General features: G+C 42.2%; 1 long non-coding RNA gene across 1 annotated transcript; it reads left to right on the forward strand.

The window, feature by feature from the left end:
- The first annotated feature begins 682 nt into the window (after positions 1 to 682).
- On the forward strand, positions 683 to 4,272 carry LOC125306365. The gene is made up of 4 exons (XR_007195549.1): positions 683 to 810; positions 1,777 to 1,886; positions 2,037 to 2,221; positions 3,361 to 4,272. It is a non-coding gene; the product is annotated as an uncharacterized LOC125306365 (long non-coding RNA).
- The last annotated feature ends 1,777 nt before the right edge of the window (positions 4,273 to 6,049 follow it).

Below are 6,049 nucleotides of genomic sequence, written 5' to 3' on the forward strand. Positions count from 1 at the left end.
TTTTAAATAGGAAAATTACTGGAAGTCTTAAACGTCACTTTTAAACGTGATGCTAGCAGGCGAGATGCTAATGGACTAATCCGATTCAATGATCTATGCTAGGCTGGAGCTAAAAGTGGTATTGCCAGACTCAGAGAATGGCTGGATGAACTGGAGAAAGGTAAAAATAAATTGTTTATCTGAAGGGGAGGTGGAAAATGAGTGTAATTCCCCAAATGGTGTAATATCCCTTTAACATTTGCACAACAGGTTAGTGTATCTCAAAAAAATAGTGCAAACTGCACCGCATAATGGATTACCTGCAAAAGTGTGCATCTTGCTCAAAATTCTTTGTTTCAAATTACTTTCTGGCATGGTAAGTACATCCTTTTGCTGTCTCAAGTTTAGATGACTATAAATGTATTGTAGCGTCGGTGGATGTACAAGTTTAACGTTGAATGAGTGTCTCCCAGAATGCAGTGCGAGTGAATGCTATAATGTGTAATGTCGGTTATAATAGTTGTAGTTACGTTTACCATGTTGTGTATTTGTTAGCGTGTTAGTCTCTTTGGTTGTACCTCATGTGCTTATCCTCGTGTTGATGTGTGTGGTAAACCCTTGTGTGTGGAGCCCTTCCAGTCGGGAGGGGTTACCGTTGGAGAATGCCGGGGCTTTCTGCGGGAGCGGCTCCAAAGACTGATCGCTTGGGGTCGTAGTGGCCAAGAGCGGGCCACCGACAGCCTGGGGATCCTACGTCTACAGAGAAGCTCTGGCTGCCTTGGACTCTCCATTTGCAGCCAGAGGCTTTCCGGTCACTTGGAGCCGTGAGCGGTGAGCTGAGCTGTCATTGCCGGGGACGACAATGACTCGGGGGGGTTATGTAGCGTCGGTGGATGTACATGTTTAACGTTGAATGAGTGTCTCCCAGAATGCAGTGCGAGTGAATGGTATAATGTGTAATGTCGGTTATAATAGTTGTAGTTACGTTTACCATGTTGTGTATTTGTTAGCGTGTTAGTCTTTTTGGTTGTACCTCATGTGTTTATCCTCGTGTTGATGTGTGTGGTAAACCCTTATTGTGTGTTACATGTGCGGCTGATACAACCCCTGTGTTGCCCTATGTAGTTGTCTTAGTATGTCTGATTGTGTTTGAGTTTTCCTGTTCCTAAAAATGGACGTCCTGGTCAAAGGTGAATCTTGTCTGAGGGTGAAATCGCTACATTATGTATAGGCCCCTACATCATTTTATCTCTTTGTTACTGCCTAAAATGAATGTTGCTAGCTAGCATGCAGTTTAAGTTAGCTAATAGTACAGTTTTTCTTGATCGCTTTAATGCTTGTGTCTACTCTGACATCCCGTGAACAAAAGCACTCTGGCCAAAATGACACATTTTGCTTACAAAAGGCTTTTACTCTCAAGACATTTAAAACATACAGCAAAAGCAAATATAGCCTTCAAACAACACATCTGTAGTCAAATCACTGTGTGATTTCAATCAATCATTGCAGATTGGACAACAAAATGCAAAATCTAGTTCTCAAACTTAGCCTTCTTTTTTGCTATGTCTGTCATTTCTTTCATCATCAGAAAAACTGTGAAAAGACTAAATTTATTGAATAAAAATTAATTGTATTCATTCCTCCCAAGATCCTAAGACCTAGCCTACAATAAGCACATAGACAAGACAAATTTCATTGAACTACAAATGGTCATTTTTCATTGGACTGAGATGCAAAAACTCTCATAAGTCACTCACAAAGGTTATCAGCAGCTATTATCTTATTTTGAGATTGTAGATGATGCAATGCTGATCAACAGACTACATGAGGACTTGAAAGATGGAGATGACCTCAAGCTGAAGTACCATTTGGATTGCAGAACTGAGCTGTACCAACATTCGAAAAGTGTATGTGTATCCATTGGGATTTTTTTTTATTTATTCAGTGAATGTTGTTGCCACTTTCTGTCAATCAATCCTTTCAATTAATCATTTCAATCCAATACATTTTGTGGCATGAATAAAAACTTCACAAAATTCTCTTTCATCCATCCATAGGACAAGATGCGCAGGACCAACGATCAGACAGGATGAAAAGACTCAGGGTAGCCTACTGTCTGGGCCAAGTACTTCAAGTGCTGGCAGCTCCACATCCCAAACCCCACCAGCACACCTGGTCTACCGTGATGTTTGTATCCTCTGCAATAAGGGCATCAATGTTGGAATGCTGGAAAAATACCCTGGTAAGGTCTTTCTTTTTTTCAAAGTAAAACTCTTCAAGGTAAATCATATATGTTAGAGATGCACCGATATGGAATTTTAGGGCCGATAACCGATATTTATTGGTTTGTTGTGGCCGATACCGATACGATAACCGATAATATTACTCTTGAAAAAAAATTGTAAAAAGTGATTTGGGGAAAGCATTTAATAAGCATAATTTTATTGCAGTAATTTTACCTACCACCAAATGATGGACAGAACTCATAATAGTCCTCAATAGTACGGCAGTCAACAACATAACAGTAGCCTAGCCCTACAGTATGTGTGGCTCCTTTAAGTGAACCTGACGTCAGTGAATTGCGAGTGAGTGGCTAGAGAGTTTGAATCGTTTTCATTTAGGACTAAACGCTCATAAACGGCTCAGCTTGGAATAAGCTACAGTATAGCGACCAAATCAGAGTTTGTGAGGGAAACTTAGGGTTAGTTTCAACTGCGGGTAACTGAATAAAGCTGCAACTCCTCAGACTGTATCTTATATCCGTCTACTCTGTTGCGCACAACCTGCTGCAGCAGAAATGAAAGGCGTTAGCCCGAAGGTTTTAATAACTTATTATGATGACCTGTCTGGAACTGAAGCACGAATGGTTAGCATATTTCTAGGTAATAATACAAAACCCAAGCTAAAGTAATGCAAATATAATACTAAAACACAACTTAGAACTAGGCCTACTTATGTACTCGTCCCACTAACGAGTTTGTTTATTTGTTTCCCCGACCAGCGCGGTAAAGTGCAAACACACCAGCACAAGACGGCTCTAGATAGGGCTGAGCTCCGCTCTGTTAAGGTTAAATGGCAGATCATTCACGAGAGGATTTTGAGATGCACAGATTCCCAAATGAACGCATATCCACAGATTTTGACCGCTGACATTATATTGAGGAAAAAGTATAGCCAACCAAGCTCAAGTAGGCTAGCTCAGTGTAGCCAGACGGACCTTACGTAGGCCTAAATTAGGACTTTAAAAAATATCGGCGCAAATTATCGGCCAGAATTCTGTTATCGGACCGATAATAATATTTTCATTTTTTCAATTATCGGCTAATAATATATCGGCCGCCGATATATCGTGCATCCCTAATATATGTGGCTATAACCCAGACAGAGCCCGGAAGTTGTATGGTGCACCTGACAATCGCTTCCAGGACAGACGGAAAAGGAATTTGATGGAGACAGCTGTGAGACAAGGAGATGCCTGGGGAGTTGAAATTGCTGGTCGCCTATCCTGAATAATAGATTTGGTAGCTGAAGAGGCACTGTATCATCTTCGGTGCAGGTCCCAGTTCTAGAGCCCAGTTACCTAATTTTTTTCAAGACTAGAAGCCAATCATTTAAATTAAAAGTTGTATTTTCCCCCCCTCAGGTCTGACGGCCTATAGATGGAGACAGTTGTTGTTTGAGAAACTGTGCAAATGGATGAAGTAGTGGAGTGTCACAAGGTCGGTTCGTTCGCCGCTCACAGGCCTCGAACCCGCCACCTTGACACACACACCGGCATGGGAGACGAACGCTCTAACCACTGAGCTAAAAGCCCAGGCTTCCAACTCAGCGGTTAGAAACGTTCTTAAGGTTAGGGCTGTGAGGATTTACACAGGCAACTAGCACGCTAGCTCAGTCTGCCTCCGTTACAGGAGCATGGTGTAACAAGTCTCAGAGATGATGATCCACATGAAGATGGTAGAGCTTGATCCCACGGAGGACAAAAGTCTCACATATGGACGGCTGTATCTGAAAAAAAGCTTCAGGAACATTATGAGGAATCTCTCTACTTCACATCAGATGAGAGAAGAGGAGACACTACAAATGCAATCCTCTGAGACTACTGTCAACAGGTCAACAACCCCTTACAAACCATTGATGATGCTGCACTTAAAAGAGCTCGCAATTTCCACTGCCATTCATCTAATCTGTGGAGACTTGACAAGAGTTCCACTTGACATGAAGCAGTACCCCTCAGTAGACAGCATGAGCAATGGGGGACTGAGGGAGATGCAGGGGAGTTGGATGAGGTTTGTTAAATTTTAAACTGATTAAGGAAGCTTTATAATTGTTTAATAAAACCACTTTTTATGGGTGTTTTATGGACTTGGAGTCATTTCTACTCAAAACTAATGGATGGGATAGATTCAGCACCCCTAAAAACACCTAGTTAGACATCCCAAAAGCTAATATTGGTAAAAAAAAAAAAAAATCATTATTTTCGCCCAGACCCTCTGGGAACCCCAAACTTCATTGGCTCTCCAGACGTTTCCCTGATGATTTGGCCATGGATAAATTGGGAGGTGTTACTAGACACCTACAGGAACACGAAGTTGGTAAGAATTTACCAACTTTTGCAGATTGGCAAAAAAGCCTAACTACATGGATGTACTAAAGCATTGCTATTTGATCAAGATGGGCAGAAACTTAATGATGTGCACAAGTGATACGATGATATGGAGTTTCAAAAAACAGTTCTGAGAATTTCTATTTGATCTAAGAAATGCGCCGAAGCAACTGGGAAAGACTGAAAGCATTGTTTTCAGCTTCTTTAACTTTTATGTTTGTAGATTGCTACTCAGAAAGTACCATGAAAAGTTGCTGTGGACAGGTGAAGTGGCACTTGATGTTACATATTTTACAGACTAAGGTGCGCTTGTACCACAGATGAGACACACAGTTGTCATTTGTATTTGGACCATTTGTAAAGTCTCTGTAAAACTATCAATTTTTTTTTTTACCAAAATGTGGTTTCTGTTCTGGGAATGAAGGAGCACTTGGATGCACTCAGATGTTGAACTGAGTGTAAATATAGAGCTGTAGAAGCAGTGCTCATTGATTTGATTTAAAGAGTTGTGAGACTGTCTGATATATATCAATTTGGGTGGCAGTTTGAGGGTACTGGTTAGGGACACTGCTCTGGCTAAGGGAGGAGTTCTTAATGTTTTTACAGCACTGAAGGTGAGGTGAAGTGCTGTAAAAAATATGAAGAACTCCTCCATACTACCCATGAAGAATTTTTTTGAACACAATGGCAAGTATCTTCAAACTGTATAATTAGAATGGTTTTGTGTAAACATTTCATTGTTCAGCAGTAACCCTTCGGGGCAGCCGTGGCCTAGGGCTTCGGACTTGTAACCGGAGGGTTGTCTGTTCGAACCCCGACTAGTAGGAACGGCTGAAGTGCCCTTGAGCAAGGCACCTAACCCCTCACTGCTCCCCGAGCGCTGCTGTAGCAGGCAGCTCACTGCGTCGCGATTAATGTGTGCTTTACCTCACTGTGCATTCTTTAAAAAGATGGTGGTCCAACAGTGGACCACAAGTGTCACGCCACCGGCGGCATACCACTAGCGGTCCGCTATCTGCCAATCTGATTTTGCTATCTTGGTATGTTAAAAACCCCAGTTCAGACTTCACTTCGTGGGCCAGGGCCAGTCAGCTGAGAGGCCCAGATATGGATTGGATCTCTTGTTCGGCATTTTTGCTGTCGCTGCTCTACAGACTGCTCTACCCCTGTCTCGTTTATGGAGCCCATCACAGGCCTGGTGCATATATTCATGATCTGTGGCCCAAGCCCCTCTGATGACTGAGAAGCTTTTAGGCAGCCATAGCCGTAAAGATATTGACTGACCGACTGTATAATAAATGCCCGCTCTCATGATGAATTCATCCGGGTGATGGAATCAGGACAGATCAGTCATAATTAATACCATTCACCATTAGTGAGGATAGCCTCCATGAAGGACCTGCTCTCGTTACATGCATTATGATGCCCACTGCCCGTGGGAAGATCGCTGGAGTTTCAACCAAA

This window comes from Alosa alosa, chromosome 13, assembly GCF_017589495.1.
Source record: "Alosa alosa isolate M-15738 ecotype Scorff River chromosome 13, AALO_Geno_1.1, whole genome shotgun sequence".
Classification (NCBI taxonomy): Eukaryota; Metazoa; Chordata; class Actinopteri; order Clupeiformes; family Clupeidae; genus Alosa; species Alosa alosa.